Below are 19,118 nucleotides of genomic sequence, written 5' to 3' on the forward strand. Positions count from 1 at the left end.
GATGGGAATGACATATTATTCCACTTAACTAACAAGCAAACACGCACACACACAAAAAGCCATCTGAGGCAGACAGGCCAGCATATAAACAGATTTATACATCATTGGCCATCAGCCAGTAGACAATTTTACTGCCATAATTCATATACTGCTGGTTTGGGTTAAACCTGGATTTTACTTTCAGCTGAAGGAAATTACACGAAAAAAACACTACATGAAAATATGGCGGAAATACATTATATTGGGAAAAAAGATCAATGGAATGTTTGTATGTTGAAGAAATCCTGTAGAAAACACAAAAATAAACATGAAGCCGAAGCTTAAAAGAAGGACGGAAACAAGAGGGCTAAACAAACAGGCAAATGACGGGAACACACACTTGATCCATCTTGATGAAAAGATGAATCAGATGAGGAATATCAGAAGTGAAGAAAGAGAAAAACCTGAGGCCATCTCATCTTTCCCTGCCTCCACTCTGTCTGTGCCTTTTTATTTACCAAAAAAAGTCCTGGGTTCGTGTTTTTTTTAATGAGCTCAGGGAGAGATTTTAGGACTTTTAGGTAAATTCGCCTCATGATTACCCAACAATGTAGATGAGCTCTGTATCTTCAAATGCTGCTTATACTGTATGTATGCAAATACAAAAATATAGAAAACTAAATCTATTTGGTGCACACTGAATAATACTTTATCACAAACAAAGGAATTACCTCGCAGCATAGAGGTATGTATGGTGTTATAGCTTGTTTGTCTCACCAAAGGGATATTTTCAGCTTTCAGGGAGTCCATTACTATGATCACTTGCATCTCCAGCACCTTAGAATTCCAAGAGAAACTGAAAAGAAAGCACTCCCTTTTCTGACAAAAGGAGCTCTCTCCAATTCTGAACCATAACTAAGATTTATCTTTCATTATGCACTTGGAAAGGGAGCAACACTTTCCCTGTGAATTAAGGGCTACTGATCTGTTTAATGCAGCTTGTTTTAAAAGCAGGTTATGAGAGGCAAATTATCAAGTGCTGATCAAGCAAAGGGGACCTGTTGGTTAGCCATGGTTATCAGAGCTCAACCTTGGTTGGGTTCATGCCTCAGTTGTGTCATTTGTGTTTTTTTGTGTGTGTGTGTGTGTGTGTGTGTGTGTGTGTGTGTGTGTGTGTGTATCGTTTGTTTAGAAAATAAACCACAAAAAGTATTATATCCTATTCCACCTAAGACCTGACAACCTAACAGACAAAATGTTAAAAACTGGAATGTTTTGTGTAAAGCCGTGACTGAATCATACTCATGTGTGTGTTGTTTCACTGTGTTTCAAGATTTTCCTCTGGCACCTCAGAGGCATTTTTTTCCCAAATGGGATGTAAAAGTTTATCTGAACAAACGCTTATATTGTCACTTATTGAATGGTTGTCAAATTCTGTGGTTTCTATGTTTTTTTTCTCTCTCTTTTGTGACCTCTCAAATATTAGATCACATTCCTCATCATTGACACCATGTGCTAAGATGCAAATGAGTTCTTAGAAATGGATAATCTAGACATGATGAAATACTGCAATGAAGCAGTTGTTGATTTAATAACAGTCACAAGCCGCTCATGTTTACATCTAGTCTATTATTGCAGAAGAAGTTGGATGTTGCAATTTTTTCCAAGACTTCAAAAATACCCATTTTCACTTCATGTGTGTTGTATTTTTTATACTATTATTTTCTTTTATGTCCCAATAAGATCAGGCTTAGAACATGCATGAACAATGTCCATCCATCCATTTTCTATACTCGCTTAATCCAATTCAGGGTTGTGGTGAGCTGGAGCCTATCCCAGCTGCAATTGGGAGAAATACCTTTCCATTCTGCTCCAGCAGAGGGCTATCTGTGTTGGCCTGTAAGTTGAGTTTATGTGTCATGTTTACAGTCTGCTGCAGTAACGAAATACTGTGGCTCAACGCATTTTCTAAACTTGAAAAGGCTTACAGTAACAAACAAGCACTAAAACATAGCCAAGGAAAAGCACACAGCGTGGCAAATGAAAAGGGGATAAAGACAAAGAAGTCAGAAGAGAGATGCAGTAGATGGAAACCCCTGTGGTCCCAAAAAAAGATGAGAGAATCAGTCTGTATCTGTTCAACTCTGCAGCCACATGCTCCCTCCACAAAGAATATGTAATCATTAAGGTGAGTGAGAAGGGCTCACTCACCTTTTGTTGTTGTTGTTTGCAAAAGAAAACAACAACAACAACAAAAAGCTCTCAGAGAAGCTGAAAATTAATAATAATAGTAATAAAGAAAAGAATGTGAAAAACACTAAAGAGAGCCGAGAGGGAAAATATGGACATTGGGAGAATAGTGGAAAAGGGCTGACACTTTTCTGATTCTTCATGGCTGTTACAAGACACCTCAGTCTCTTCTATTATATGCCCCCATTAGGTGTTAATAGGAGTGGGAAGGAGTGATGGAGGGGTTACATTGCATCGTGAGCAAGTCCAGTAAGCTTGTGTCGGCTTCTGTAAAGTGTGCTGCCCTGATGGATCTGCTAACACCTTATTGCAGTTCAGGATGGCAAAGCCCTGTCACTGATCTTACTCCCTCCCTTGCTAATCTATCCATCTCACACAGACAAGACTGACCTAGTGGATGTATCACTTTCCAATCATCCTACCATGGCTAACCGCAGTCAGAAACGCGAGGAAAAAATAGAAAAAGTGTTGGACAGAGAAATAGGTATTGATTCGATCAGATATAGTGCTGTGGGCAAGTTTGGCCGTGTTCGATGCCTTGACACCTCGAAATAGAAGGCAAGGAGAAGGGAGGTGGTGTGGGTCGGCTGGTGGACAGTAACAACAGTGAAGAGCATTCATGGCCGCTGAAAAGGAGGGGAAGATGTTGCAGAAAAGAAATGTTGTTTAAAGAGAAAACCTTTTAGAAAGGTCTGATTAAAGTGCCGGAATGTAGATTGTAAACTGTGAACAAGCTAAGAATGGAGCCATTTATAAGTGGTACTTCCTGTACGGGTAAAACTGAAGGTGGCTGCACATGAAAATACTTGTTTCTATTTGGCTTTTTTCCGGCAAACTTTTTCAGCGAACCAAAAAAGTGGTTTGTTTTAGACGTTTGCTATCTGAGTGTGTCTATCCCCCTATCTGACACTGTTTTAGCCAACTTGGCTTCATGCAAAAAAGTCAATAAGGCACGAAGAAAAATTGAAGATTCTTACAGAAGAATACAAAGAATTTGAATATGATCAGTTGCAATTTGGGTTGTGCTCCTGATCGATTCTTCGTGTGATTCCAAAATGGTTTGAAATTGCATGTTTTTTTTTGTCATACATTTATGTAGATGCCTAATTTAATCATGAAAGCAATTGTGACATACTCACATACACAGGTCCTTACAGAGAGGTATCCTCCATTTAGAAAATGAGCTCCATTCGAGTCAGAGATCCTAAACACTACGTAGGGTTCGAGTTTTGTCTGGCAACTACAGTTTATGGGTGCGTTCAGAAAGTAGTAAGAAGAATGAAAACTGCAACTCAGTTCCAATTCCAGATGATTCCTCCACAGTTCATTAGTACATGTGGTTCATTCTCATAAAAAGCTGAAAAGCTAAAAATAGATTATTTCTAACATATGGTAACTGTTGTGACAGGTTTTACCTTTGGGCAATATTTGACATTTTCCTAACCCTTAGCATGTAGTGTTTCATGCCTAATCCTAACCAGGTGGTTTTGGTTCCCAAACCAAACACTGAGAAGTAACTTTGTAGTGAAAACAAAGTGAAGATATACTTTGTGACGCCCATTGGGTTGGGGAGGAAGCAAACTAGATGAATGTGGTCATGAGTGTAGCTTAACAAGTTTTACAGCCTGGTATTTTAAGAAATTTTGGTCTCTTTAGCTAATTTGTCATGCCACATGGCAACCTTATTGGTGAGTGATGCAGAGGTTATCCAGTGGATGTGAATCTCGTACACATAATTTCTAGTTGCAAAACCCATCTTTTATGTACAGTCAATGGCTTCTTTGTCTGTCAAAACTGGTGAACAGTCCCTTTGTGACAGTTTAATGAAATGCCATGTGATTATATTCCTATATCTTACCACTGTATTTCAGTGTCCACGTCGACAGACGAGAAAGTGAATCAACACATTGCCTTGTAACAGTTTTACAAATTGCCACGAGACAATGGTGCTGAGAGCTCTTATATCAGTAAATATCTTAGAATGAAGTAATTATCAGTGACAAGAAAATGGCAAAATCTATTCAACTAAAATATTGTAATGAGCTGTAATTACCCTTTAGGTGAAGGATCTTAAACGTCTGTTTCTTTGTGTGTGTGTGTGTGTTTGTGTGTTAGAGCTGTCTCCTTCTGCCAGTGTGACAGCCATATGACTGGTTGTAATTGCCTCTTCTTCATCACTCAGTGAGGGGTTAATAATGCCATTGGCCTCTTATTTCTCCAAACATCACCTTCTACTATCCAGCTCTGACAAGCTCTCACACTCAGAAAAGCCTCAGCATGTACAGTCCACCAAATATTATGTGTGTAACAGTGCCATTACTTAAAGTATTTTCTGAATCTGTGCACATCAATTCTATATTAGCAAGGCGTGTCCATCTTCATCTTGTGTCTTTACAGCATAAATGTTTCGTAATGAAGTCCTTAACAGTGTTTCAGTTGGTACATCTTTCATGTTGTAAATACATTTAAATACCTTTAAAGGCTTTTAATGGCAACAGCAAGCATAACTAAGATAACTATGGCCCTCTAAAAATCTAGCTGTGCTGTGAATTTTGTGAGTTTGTTTTACAAGATGATCAGCTTTAATGGGATATTGTGTTATAAATTAGACCGGATCCAATGGGAGACATTCTCATCAGTGGGCATTTTAATAAATACTGTCATCTTTAACACACAAGACCGAAGGCAAGTATTCTGCTCTACTTCCTAAAAATGTGGCCATGTAAGGAAAAATGGAAACATCTCCATCACGAGGCCCACTGGCCCTGCATTCCCCTGCGATAGAGAAAGACTGGCAGCATCTAATTTCATTCCGAGACGGTCTTTTCCTTCAACTTAGTAGGGTGCTATTCCATGCAGAGAACTCTTCAGAATCTCCCGGGTCTCAAGTGTGCTAGTTTTAGGATCACCTGATAAATTGGGTCCTAGAGAAAGGTGCTGATGGTGTGTGGAGAGGAGATTGGGCTGCTATGATACTGGAACCACAAGGGGAATTAAAATGCTGTCAGGCCGCAAGCAATAAACCCTATCTACGCATCACAGGGGATTTTCCTCTTCACTAAACTACATATTGAGAAAGTTGTCAGGTATTAATGGCTGATTTAATGTTTGCATTTGGTGACCACCTGCAAGTGTGATCAAAAGCTCCATATGCATCTAAGAAGATATTATGTTGGAGATCATGCAGGCAAGTCAGCTATATAAAATAAATAGGGTTAAAGCGTCTGACTTTCAAGTTAAAGGTGGGTAATACATTTAAGACCAAGCATTTAATAAGATGGATGGGAGCATCCTTCTACTTGGTGTTTCTTCAGGATTTACACTTCTTTTCTGTTCTTTGGAGAGAAATTGCCTTTTGAACATGTTCGTACATCCTCCAATGTTCCACAGTGGGGCACAATGCTTTACTGTAAGATTCAGAGGGTTACACCAACCATCCATCCATCCGTCCTCTGGGACTTATCAAGGACTGGACCACCAACCATACACTCCTCAGCCACCTCCTCGAGATGTCACTTGGAAGAGGACACCAAAGTATTCCAAGACAGCAAAGAGATACAATCTTGCGTTCAAATCCCAGATCTGCCCCAAAAGGCATTGTTCCTGTTAGAAACACTCAAATCATCTCCATGTGGAATGCATCCTGACTCCTGACCAAAAGCCTGAGCCTCAAATGGTTTCCAATGGGAAGGAGCATTGTGTCTACTCTGGGCCCCTCCTGGATGACAAAGCTCCTCATCCTTCTGACACTTGTATTTGTGACCTCATTCTCTTGGTCACCACCCTCAGCTTATGATTTCTGGTCACAAGCGGCAAGCACTTTGTTTCTTTTCCAGCTCAAACCAGTGAGAAAAATGATGCATTAACTGCAGGACATTCCAAAGAAAAGGGAGCCTTTAGCACAGGATATATTCCTGGATATAGGCATCTACTCAGGTGTATTTGTAAGGCAAGATTAATGTGTCACATCATGGATATAATGACTGCAGTGCAGAGTATGCAACATGCATTTGTTACCATGCACACCATTTCATTGTCATGTTGAGACTTTAGAATATTTATTCACAGCGTGAAAACAAACTGAATTTCACTGAAGAGGTGTTAAGTAACAAAAAGCAATATACATTTGACTAAATGTGGTACAGAATGAACATAAAAAGTACATCTGTTAAAAAAGCTATGATGGATCCGTGCACTATAAAATTGGAGCATCACAAGCAACAAAGAAAAAAAACCTACAATTACATGCTGTGAGAGAATTACCATGCACATTATAGATGTTTCAGAGTTTAGTTCTTAAAAAGATAAAACAATATTCCAAACCACTACACACATGAAAACCTTTTAACTCTAATTGAACCATCTGTTGTGTAAGATGTTTTATAATCCAGCACTGGCTGCACTGAGGATAATACATTAAAAAAAGATCAGAAACAGGAAAATCATTCTGTGCTTTCCCGAGTTACACCAAAATGAAATATTTGGTTAAATGAGGCTTCTGTAAGACAATAAAGGCAACTCATTTAAATGTACCTCTGACTAACAGCTAACACTATACGGTTATGTGGGTTTACACCGGGCAGAGGCGACATTTGGCCAAGTAATATATCATAAAGCTATAGCTTACACTTTGTAAACAATCCAATGTGGTCTCTGACAGCCTCTGTTTACTGCAAAGCAAACTATCAGCGTGTTTGCAGAGCTCACCCATGGGAATGGTTTCAGCATACAGAAGATGAGATGAGACGACTCAAAGCAAATCAAACTTCCAAATAAGGCTTTTGCTGCTTCAAATGTCTATAAATCGCATAACCCATCAGTTGAAATAGTATGTTTTAGTTTAATCATGTGACCAGTTTGTGAGTATTATGATTTATGTGCCCAGCTCAAGGCAATGCAGTATTAATGCTGTGATGAATAAGTCATATTCATGTATCTAACCATGGACTTAAATATTACGCGAGTTCCTCTCAGTTCTGTAAGTAGGAGGTGTTTCTAACTGATGCCCCCTCCAATGTTGCCATCAAGCCAAATATAGGGTCCTCACTATCTGCTTTTTTGTGCTGTCTTTCAAGCCAAAGCCTGACGATTCCTCGCTCTGCCTCCTCTACAATGTCCTTAAGGGCCTCCTTGATCCACGAGCCGGTGATCCCATTGATCCTGTGGAGACTTCCGTAGGATCAGCAGGATTCTCACTTGTAATATATCATCTGCTGTGGCTCGGTCAGAGGCCCTTACTGTCACATTTTTTCGAAGGACTGGGCATCCCTTTAGCATTATTTATAAATGTAAAGGGTTGTGATCTACACATGTATCTTTCTAGATGACAACTTTATATGACAAAGAGTCTGCATCCAGGCATTGAAGTTTTTGAGTTGACCTGAAACATGAGTTTCTCAGCCACGAGACTTTGAGAACCTATTGTGAAAGCTCTACCTTGCTTGAGGATTCTTATAGTTCTCCTTATCACACTTCCACAGGTTTCCAATTCTCTTGCTATTGTATAGGGCTTTATGGCGTCATGTAGGGTAATTTAGTTCATTGTTTTGGATTTACAGCCTGTAGCTGCAGTGGTATATTGTTTGTACAGTCTCACCACTCTGATCAGAATTATTTATTCTGGTCTTGTGCTCCTGCTTGTTTGTATGTGCATCTGAATACACGCTTGGCATCTTGACAGTACAGGAAAACCTCAGTGATGAGGAGCACACACTTTGGCATAGTATAGAGTGTGTAGGCAAGTGGGACATTGCATCACCCACTGGCCTCTTACTCCGAGTTTAATTACATCTCTGGCCTCCGCAACACTCTCATTTCATCTACCTGTCTAATTGCTGTGAAGGTAGTGGGAGGGCCAAACCCGATGACCCGGCCTCTGGTCAGGATGTTTCGTAGAGAGTAAATTACACAATGCATCTGTGAAAGGATGGCAGTCTGGCTGCTGTATTCCTACGTGGTGCCTTGTGAAAATGAGAGTCCTGCTATTAAGTACAGTAATTCATTTTTAATACCTTTAAATCTCCAAGGCTAAAGCCAATTTGCTTGTGATGTTTGTCGTTTTTATTCTTATTGTTTGCACTGGCACATTGGTGGAATTGCAGACTGAAAACGTAAATTATAGTCACTGGAACCTGCGTGGCTGACCTTGGACAATAGTGTAATCAACCATTATGGGCAAGATCATCAAATGTTAGTTTTACGTTTGTGTTTTTGTTTATTTGAGTTGAAATAATTAACGGCTCTTCAAATTAGCTAGTCAACCCTGTATGCATCCATTTCCCAGCTACTGCTCTGCATTTATCCTTCACCCATTCTGTCTGAAAATGCTTTCTCCCAAGGACATTAATAGGTATGCACCAATTCAAAGAATACAAAAGCTGCCTCTCAGTTGCAAAGATGCAAAGTGAAAATTTAAAGACTACAAAAAAACATATGAATGAAACAGTCAGACAAACGAACAAAGCTTCTGTAATTGTCGAAAACTGACAAACACAAGGCAACAACACAACTTTGTTGTAATGCCAACCTCTGATGAATACACAGTGATAGCAAGAAAAATGACAGCCTGAACGCAAATATGAGAATCAGCAGGAGCTCCTCGTGAATCTGAAATCAAATATGGAAAACATGCTTCAGAGAAACTGTTGCTTTGTGCTGATTCAGATTCAGCACTACCATTTGGAAACACAGCATTCAAAAGACAAACTGAAAAAAATAAATAAATAAAATAAAAAAACATTTAGATGGTACAAGAGAGGGGAGCAATTTCACTCTCAAAAACCCTGCTTCACAAATACACCATCATTTCAACTAGTGCCACTTCTTACCGTATTCAAACTTCAAGGCTCGTTTTACGTGTATAAAATTTGAAGCTCTGGAAAAGTAAATGGAGGTTGGCATGAGCTAAATGATACTTTCTCTGTATTGTGTTTCCCACAAAAGTAACCTCAGAAAAAGCTTTTTCCTACTTTGGACCGTTCTACTTAGGTTCATGTGGCAGTTGGAGACAGGGCTGCATTCTTCTACTCCTAGAGGTACACGTGTGCAAGTGTTTTCTGCGCCTGACATCTCAAAGTGCTTGTTAGTTCAATAGATGCAAATGTCTTTAAAATAAATCCAAACTACAGAACCTCATCAGGAATAATGCAAGTCGTAAAATTGTTAATATATACATGACACAACAATGCCAGATTATTCAAAAGCCTGTGTTTATTCAAATTGAAATAAGTGTAATTTGAACTCGGTGGCTTGTTTCCATGCAGGACGCCACCTCTTGTATGAGATTTTCATATTTTATACTGACATACTGCCGCAGGCCTTTCTCCCGCCCTCTCCAAGCAAGTCTGTTTAACAGTTTGAAGAATTACATCATACATATTTCACTTTTATGCAAATTGGAGAGACACATTTTCATGCAACTTTATAAGTTGGCAAGCTATTATTGTTGAACCTGAATCTCTCCCTCACTGTCATCTTTCTGTCTGTATTTACCACAGTACATGGGGTTATTGAGAAGAAATTAAGATTTAGAAAAGGAAGTATGTGTGCTTTCTTTGGATTGCCAAAAAATACATGAACTCAAACAGAGCTACTTTGGACACTGAGTCGGTCTCAATTAGTCTCCTTGTAATGCGTCTAACATGCTCACATGGCATGGGTACAGGTATGCAGCACTCAGATGGGTGTCTCCAATGGCAGCTCGGCACTGTCAATGTGCACACCTGTCAGGGGGTGAGTCTACCCAACATGCATCTGAGCTGGAAATCCGCCCAGTCCACTTCCCCTCAAAAAGTAAATAAATGAATTCCTTTAAAAATTTACAAGCTGCAGCTCTGACACAGACACACGCCAACACATCTCATGACATGCATAATTGCACATGCTTCAAAGATAGCACACATTCTCTCAGCAAACCGATGAAACAAGGAAACTGGCTGAACATAAAATCACAGCATCTTATCCCTGAATGCCTATCATGTTGCTTTTCTTTTAACTTTTATTCATACAGGCAAGCGGAGCACATCCAAAAAACACATTTTATTCAAAACAACAGCCCGGGGGAATAATTTGCCTGAGTTCATGATAAATTTCTGCTCTTATTGTCGCAGATGTTTTATTTCGTTCCCTCACAAAGGAAAACTGCGAAGATGTCAGGAGTTGTCAGGATTCTAAGGCTTTCCTCTTAAAAGTTATTTAAATATAACAACACGAGTTAGAGCCCTCAGTGCTCATTACTTTAAGGTAGAAGAAAGAAAGACTGTGTGCAACACAAAAGCAAAAATGGTGAACCAGAAACTTAATGGAAACATCATTGTTATAACTTATTCTGTATAGTTTTTATTTTGGCCAGTATGCATGAACTAACTTCTTCCATGTTATCTCTAAAATAATAACAATCATTTTTATATTATCAAGAAAACAGAAAATAGGTGCAGCAATTTTAAAACAGTGCAAATGGAAATGGAAATAGAATATAAAAGGCAAAAACAGAGACAGTACATTGTGAGCTATAAAGGTAGTATGATCGCCTTCATTCATGAGCACAGCCTGAACCCTCTTCGACAAGCTTTTTTGTAATTTCTTTAAGTAGTCTTCACGAATAGTTCTCAAGGCTTCTTGAAGGATTATCTAAAGCTCTTCTCTGTATGTTGGCTGCCTTTTGTTCCGTTCTCTGTCAAGATGATCCCGCACTGCTCCACTAATGTCGAGGTCATGCCTCTTGGGAGGATTCATCACTTCATAAGACCTGTAATAAATGACTTTTTGAAACAGTAGACGGATGAAGTAGCCCAGATGCATCTCTCTGGTCTTTTTTTTCAGTCCTACCACTTCTTCTGTCATTCTTAATTTGTCCAGATTCCTCAAATATTTTAAGGACACACTTTGCTGCACACCGTGTGACACATTTTAGGCTAATAGCACTTCACCCTTGTTGGTGCAAAAACACTATTCGATGCGGTCAAACCGTGACTTTATTAGTAGGTAACTGTCGAGGAAATTTGAGCAAATCGCGTCTCTTTGAAATAAGCTGCTGACAATTAATGTTCTCTTTGTTTTCTATGTTGTCTGTATGTTTGTTAAACTGGTTAGCTTTGTTATGCATGACCTATCCATAGGTCATTTATAAGTGGCTTAAACAATAAAAAGAAAAAAAATTTCCTCGGGTCGGATACAAGGACTGGACTGAAAAATGAGAGGGAAAAAAAAGCAAGAAGTAACTAAAGAAAAACTTTGAAAGACCTTCAGAAAAGCCTGGAGAACAATTGGTCAAGACAACTTTAAAAGATTACAAGGCAGCCTGGCTGCTTGGAAGCAAAATATAAAGAAATGAGACTTTTGCACGGTACAATGACTATTAACACCGAGGTGCAGAAGAGTCCACGCAAACAATACAAAACACACGCACGACTCACACCCCATTAGAGCACACCACAAAGAAATCCAGACTCCTTACATCTGCCTCAGCAGAGCACGGCCATGCACTTGTTGGTCCACAGACACAAAGCTTCCTCCCCTCTATGGTGCAGTAATAGGGGCCGAATGGGTGTGACAGCAGGGCACTTTGCTGATGATGAGGCCAAACTGCTAAAGCAGATGAATCTTCACCCTGTGAGCACTAAGTTAAACAGTGCAACTAGGTGCCTGCCTTCGCTTGAGCCTAAGAAGAGAAGCTGCAGTATGTGTGCTTCTGTGGATAAAGGAAGTTTGGACATTTTATATTACGCAATAGGAACAAGCAAATTGAGAAAAATTGCGTTTTGAAGTGTGAGCACGGTAATGCTGTGGCAGAGACAAGGAGAGAGATCCAAACGAGCAGTAGATAAGGTACAGAGTTGGGCCGGGAATGCAAGGAGAAGGCTTGTCCTGTAAATTGCTGAGAAAAAGCAATCATGAAAACACGTTAACTTAAAGAATCCTCGTGGGCCCTCCTGTATTGCACGGAAAAACAGCAGCTTTAGATGCTCTGAATCAATACAATCTACCAGCTCTCGCTCTTTCAGAGTCCCCAAGGGCCACACATTATGAAAAAATATTACATAAAAAGCAAACATTACTGCTGAGATGGAGTCAGTCACGAAACCAAGACCCTGCGCACACAGAGACGCAGCTTGGACAGCACAAAGTAACATTCTAAAAATGCAGAGTCATTGCCCAGCAAAGTCTCCTTGTTTATATTTGAATAAGGGACTTATTAATACAAACCTCATTGAATCACCGATCTCTGTGGTTTTATTGTGGCAGTAGCTTATCCTTTTTGCAATCAATATCAATCAGAGTTGTGAATTATCGCAACAATTCGAGGCAATTAATTTGTTTTGTGCACCCCTACCCCACCGTTCCCCCTGCAAACTCAACCTATCTATTCTCAAGAAGGCGCATCCTCATCCTTTCACTATTCTTGCCAAAAGGCTTAATTAATTGTACAGTGCAAGTCTATTGGGCCGTTTGTTTTTTGTTTCCTGTTGATTTTCCTTTAGCTATAGCCTCGCCCAAGCTCACTCGTGCTTACAGAGGATGCCCCAAACCAAAATGGCACTCACTGCAAATATTGACACAGTCACCCAGGGCCGAGCCAAATGAATGCTGCCCCGGTGACAGAAGCATCTGTGACTCCAAATGGAGCATGGCAGAACATACAAAGCAGGAGGGCGCGCTACATGATGCAAAGGAGGGAAGCAAAGAGGAAGAAACGGTTCAACTCGTGTGCCCTGGTTCATCTGTCTGACCCCTCCTTCAACCCAATAATCTATCGTATGTTTTTCCCTCACTTGCCCTCTCTGAGTTGCTAGGCAGTGGCCTTGGTTGGTGATGGCTGATTTTCAGGGCGATGACAGCAAAGATTCTAAATGTGAGGAGAAAAAAAAGCCTCATGTTTAGTTGTCGGTGAGTGTTACCTCAAGAGGTTTAGCCAACCACAGCGATGAAAATGGATAGCTGTGCCCAGCCTGAAATGATACACCAACCTCAGCATCACTGCTATAGATCATAGAGCAAATCCTCCCACAGAGTTAAGGGGGAAAAAAAATCTGCAAATTGTAGAAGTAATGAGAAGCCTAATTAAAATTTCGTAGGAGCACAACAGATGCACAGGGCTTGAACGTTAGGAATAGAGAAAGGAAAAAGAGCTTGTTAGGGAAAGGCCAGTGAAGGGCAGGAAGTGTGTTTTTGCACATGTAAGGGGAGGAGTGTCAGAGGAACAATGTCCCAGTCAGGGTGCAGTGATCCAGGCAGGACCAAGCTGTCGCCTGGCCCTCAGTCCATATGCACTAGTTGAGCAGCATGCATGTGTGCACATGCACAGCTTGATGCACCACCATCACTCTTCGTGCCGGGATTTCTCCCTCTTGCTGTGTGTATGAGTGCGTGTGCTGATAAATGGTCTTCCTCTGAGTTGCCCGAGCAAAAAGTGAGATTTTAAAAAAATCGAGGGGCAGATGAGGAAGAGGTTAAAGTGGAGTGTGCGTTTGAAAGAGAGAAAGATTTCATTGCCAGCATTTGTGCGTGACATGTGGGTGGATATTGAAGATGCTGTTAGTATCACATTTACAGGTCTTATAAAACTGCCACCGAGCAGGCTGGTTTTAATATATCTTCAGCTGATGTGTGTCACGTTGTCATCTGTGTTGCACTTCCAGCAGCTGCTGAAACGATCGTTCACTGACAGTGCAGTCATCACTCCTTGTCTCATTTCTCTGTTCTGTTTAACCATCCTCCTTTGCTTTAGTCTGAGCTGACCTGTTCATTAGTTTTTGGAAGAGAGAAAAAAAATCATCTTTTTTTTTCTTTCATTTAATTGTCACAAGGTTTAGAGAGAATTGTCACAATCAACATCCAAGAATGTAAAATGAATGACTGGGATGGTCATAAAGTCTTTATATTGTTCACGCCTCATTTGAAGTGAGTTGTTCCCATAATTAACCGCGCAGGTCTTTCTTTCTTAGATACCTCGTTCCTCTTTTCATGGAGCTCAAAAATGAGAGCTATCTATACCCAGTTTGGAACAATATGTACGGCCCTTTTTTTCCAGCACGTCATTTTGGGGTATTGGCAGAATGAGCGAGGCACTAACTACAATTGTAAATTAAGCACTTGATCTTCTTTTGGATCCCGATACGGATGAGAATAAGCAAATCCAGCCTGGAAGATGATCCGAATGAAGCGGCTCCTCCTGATGGAATGGAAGAAAATCTCTGGAGATGTTTGTGGGAATAGGCCTAAACCAAACTGGCAAGGAAAACACAAGTAGCAGTGGAGCGAGAACATAAGGAAAGTACAAATACGTTCTAGCTGTTGAATAAGGCAGATACAAAGTTGGCGCCATGTGCAATAAACGCAGTTCTGTTACAAGACTTTGTACGAGCCAACGTGGAACATGGTAGAAACCATGTACACAAGCTATCGGATAATTCTCATATCCAAACAAGAGATTTAAGAAACACAAAGAGGGTGTTTGTGTTCTGGCTCAATCAATGTTAACAAGTGTTTTCCTCAATAATAATGTGTTTTTTCATCTCTAGAAACTAACTTCTAATCCAATTCTAACTGATATCAGCAGAATAAAAATGATCAAATCTGAAACGGTTTTTGTGATTAAATACTTTCAAGTCTATAATGGAAGGTATTTGGATACATTTACCTTTTATTGTACCCAGGATCTAATCTGACCAATTCTTTCCATGCCCTTTCTTACTTGTAGTCCACAACATCATATCTTATTTGACTACATGTATACGATAGCTGTAGTTACTTGGCAAATAAATACTTGCGCACACAAATCCTTTGAAGTCTACAAACTATCTTCATGATGGTTTAGGGCAACTTTCAAGATTTCTACATCCAATGAATCCATTAATGGAGAGAATAACCAGCAGACTAATCGATATTATCAACAAATATTTGACAAACTTATAAATTAACTCCATCTCAACTAGCTCCAACAGCGCAATGCTAGTATTGAGTAACTAACTAATTACATTTTTGACACAAAATACTTTTATTGTTAACATCAAACACATTTTCATATTAGCACTTAGAAATGTTTACGTAAGTAAAATAGGCAGCATGACACTTTTAGCTGAAACTGTGTTTTCACATTGAGGTATTGCTAAATTCTATTAAATAGAGGCTCACAGCCCTAAAGTGAGGTGTGTACTCCACCAATCTATGATAGAGACTTGGTGTCATTTCTGGGAATCATTTTTTGAATGAGAACTAATTTGTTTCTCTTGAGTGTTATGTGTTACACAGCAACACCAGTGTCAACTTTCTGGATAATATAGAGAACATTTCTCTCAAAAGACCTTCCATTGAAATACTTTCAGGTGGGACGCCCTTGCTAAATGTGTGGCTTTTTGAATGCGGTTATGATGGTTTGGCTGTCCAAGGTGTTGAATCTTGGACCATCTTGAGCATTCTCTATCAGTCATAGCCAAACATCATCTGAAGTTAGCACCGATATAATTTCCATATGCCAAGTATTGGATGGTAAATCTTTGGACATACTCTAATGTTACTAAAGGAAGAGAGAATTTGATACTGTCGTTTAGGCACTGACACTGAACTTCATCTTGAAACCACTACAGCATTTCAAACCAGTGTTCATCTAAGCTCTTCAGTCTATCGGGAGTTAGGAGTATCAGTCGAAAATCATTTTGACATTTTTCCAAATCTTGAGGGAAGGCTGCCCCTTCACAACTTGTGCTTCAGCCTCCATCTGTGGCTTGCTCGTCTTGGTTGAAAGCATTATGCAAAACTCGAAACCCCATCCCCAAATAAACTAAACAAACACGGTTATTCACTGCGTTTAAATAGAAGACCAGGTGATGTCTGCACACGGGGATGCAGCGCAGAGTTCTTCAAAGAAAAGTCAGCAGTCCCGTCACGTGGATGTGTGCTCCTATGTAGATTTGTAGTTTTGCAATGATTTGTTCCAGCAAACGATTTTTTAGTACAACAGTATACTTTGGGCTGTGCTTGACGCGTTAATCCAGATTTGATTAAAAAAACCAAAGACACAGTCACTGCTCACGAATCAATGCGCCTGCATAGCTTCCACCAGCTCACACACAGGCTGCCGCAACAGAGTTTAGGCTCAGTGGTGGAAGAAGTAGACAACTGAGAAAATTATTTAACATAACGCAGTACTTAGGAAAAAGAATCGAGTTTTCTACTTCCATGTGTGAGGGTTTTTTTCGTTTGTTTGTTTTATTCGTCATTTAAGCTCCAGTCCGGATGCGTGCAAGGAGTTCGCACGTACTGCAGGCTCAACAGATGGATAGAGAAAACAGACAGAGAGAGAGAATGCTTGGAGGCTCCTTTGCACTCCTGTTGTCGCGTCCTGCATGCCATTCCCGTTCAGCGTCACAGGAGACACCTGCACGCTTCCAAAGGCAAACGTCTGTGGAACCTTTCTCTCAAACTCCATGAAGCCTCACATGCTGATCACCTTACTTTTAAATAGGGAGACATATAGCGGGAGAGGTACGATAACAGGAGACGGCACTGCGGCAGATGCACGGCACGGTCAGAGGCGCTACAAGTAAAATCGCCCCCACAAATCAATCGGACCTCAGCGCGTGATCAGGTAGCTTTCAAAGGGCTTTTATGTCGCACGATGAGATGCCAGTACGGATGTTAGTCAAGGAGCGCCCCCTCCCCTCCCTTTCAATCTCCAGTGCACGCTCCTCGGTACATCCTGGCTCTTTAACATTCAACGGGAGAAGGCACCCACTCACTCAGGCGCACAGTGCGCAGGGAAATTCAGCATCTGCCCCTCTAACCTAAAGCTATAATCAGGCCACAGAGGAGACAGCCTCCTGCCAAGAATAATTTCCAGTCATTAGGGAAGAGGTGCTGGAAAAGAAGCATCCACGCGGGTGGATGAGCTCTGTTTATCATTGCTATTCAAAACTCAAAATTGCATCGTGGAACCCCCACACGAGGGGAGATAAGAAAGAAATAAATAAAAAAAAACAACAATAACCCAGAATTATGGATATTTGAGGAAAGAGGGGGGCGTGGGCACGCAAATGCATCGAGAAAGGCAAACGAGTGTGGAAGGTGGTAATAAAAGTGTCTGTGCAGGCTGCGCGTGCACGCGTGAGTGTGTGCGTGTTTCTTTTGACCACTGCGCAAAGTTACAGCTCTGCTAGCGGCTTTAGAGGCGATCATACAGCTATATGTTGTTTCTCACTGAGGGATTTGGAATCCAGGGGTCTTCTGCTGCCCACCTGTGCTCTGTTAGTGGGAGTGAACTGCTGAAATGTGCGCGGGGGATTTTTATGTGACCGCTACTTTCCTTCAGGCTCGCAGATCACACATCCCCACTGTAAAAAAAAAAACTGCCAATGAGGCTTAGTCTTGTGAAACTAGACACGGACAGGTGGTGATCATTGTCCTGTTGTCCGATTCTAAGGCTGTATGGGTCAGTAGAAATTCTTCCACATGGACATCAAGAACAGAGTAATGAAATATGCAAGACAGACACAGCAAGTAAGAAAAACGTTGAGATGCGTCCACAGAACACGTTACCTGGTCGCTGTCAGCAGTAGTTATTTTAGGCGAAGGCTATTCCCCGATCGGTTCCGTGGATACAAATTAAGTTTCCCATCCATGGCACGTCTCAGATGGAGAAGGAGACTATCATTCATTCACCCTCGGTGCTGCGCGGAAGCTTCCCCCCTCAAATGTTCTCCACGAGGCATCCCACTTCTGCGAGTCCGAAACGGACCAGAAAAACGAATAAGTGTAAAAAAAAATAATAATAAACCAATAAAAACAAATGAGTCAAAACAGGGTAGAAAAGCTAAGGACACAATAAGCATAAAGTAGGTACAGATTAAACGAAAGAACAGATGAGAAGAAGGCAAAAACGCGATGGAAAAATTAAATAATAAGAAGGGCGGTTGTTACTGTAGATGTCCAGTTTTGTTGAAAACATAAATCCACGTCATATAATCTCCATGGTTTGGTGCATAGAAGCACTCCGTATATTCCAAAGCGCTGGGAGAACGCGCTCACAGTCAGCAGCGCCGCAGCAGCAGCATCAGGGGCAGAGTGGGATAACGGCGTTTTTTTCTAATGATGCCCGCTACTCCAAGTCCAAGGAAGCTCTTCATTTGAAACCGAGACCGAAACAGAGAGACCGAAAAGGGGGGTTGAAATAAAAAAAGAGGCAATTCTAACTCCTTTTACTGCCCCCCTTCTGTCCAATTCCCCAGTCACAGGGTGATATGTGTCAGTGGCTCTTGCTTGCTCTGGTATTCGGGATAGGGATCCACAGGCAGCTGCTCGCAGTCGGGCATCTGGCTCCCCTGCAGTCGCTTCACAAGCGGAGGACTGAGATGCGCGCCCTCGCTGCCCTCCGCCGGGGATCCGTCAGGCGCGTTCACAGCGGAACACCCCCCCATACCCCCCCATACCCTCCTGCTCTCTTCCTACCTTCACTGACGTCAGCCCGCGCAGTTTCCAAATACAGCAAGTGCACATGATGTCAAATTCACATACTCTTTAAAGGACAACTCTGCATATTTGGATGTCCATGGTCTCACCAACTGTCTTACTTAGATTGGGCCACATCTCGCAGTATCTACAACATTTTTCCCTCCATCTGCATACAGTCAATCCAAATCCCAAAGGGCACATCATTAATGAGTAAATGTTGTGACTGAGAAACGATCTAATACATATCTGTGCTGACAGATGCCCTTCATAAGAGAAATGCGGAACTTGCTATATTTCCATTGTCAATCCTGTGAATTTGGATGAGTTTCAAAAGCTAAAACTCTTTCAAAACATCCAATTATCATAGTTTCACGGCTTCACTGCCTCAGTATGGGATTTTGTACAACCCTTTTCTCATGGCATTCCCTTGACAGTAAATGATCTGA

The 19,118-nt window shown here is 41.0% G+C and overlaps 1 protein-coding gene across 13 annotated transcripts in view; it reads right to left on the bottom strand.

Annotated features, from left to right (window-relative positions):
- adgrb2 (adhesion G protein-coupled receptor B2) overlaps positions 1–18,585 on the bottom strand; it is a 253,955-nt gene extending 235,370 nt beyond the window's left edge. For all 13 annotated transcript variants that reach the window (XM_075449014.1, XM_075449024.1, XM_075449016.1 and 10 more), the window contains exon 1: positions 17,761–18,585. The gene's annotated coding sequence lies outside the window, so the exon portion shown is untranslated. The remainder of the gene's footprint in view (positions 1–17,760) is intronic.
- Between the last annotated feature and the right edge of the window lie 533 nt (positions 18,586–19,118).

Source organism: Odontesthes bonariensis, chromosome 18, assembly GCF_027942865.1.
Source record: "Odontesthes bonariensis isolate fOdoBon6 chromosome 18, fOdoBon6.hap1, whole genome shotgun sequence".
In the NCBI taxonomy this organism is placed as follows: Eukaryota; Metazoa; Chordata; class Actinopteri; order Atheriniformes; family Atherinopsidae; genus Odontesthes; species Odontesthes bonariensis.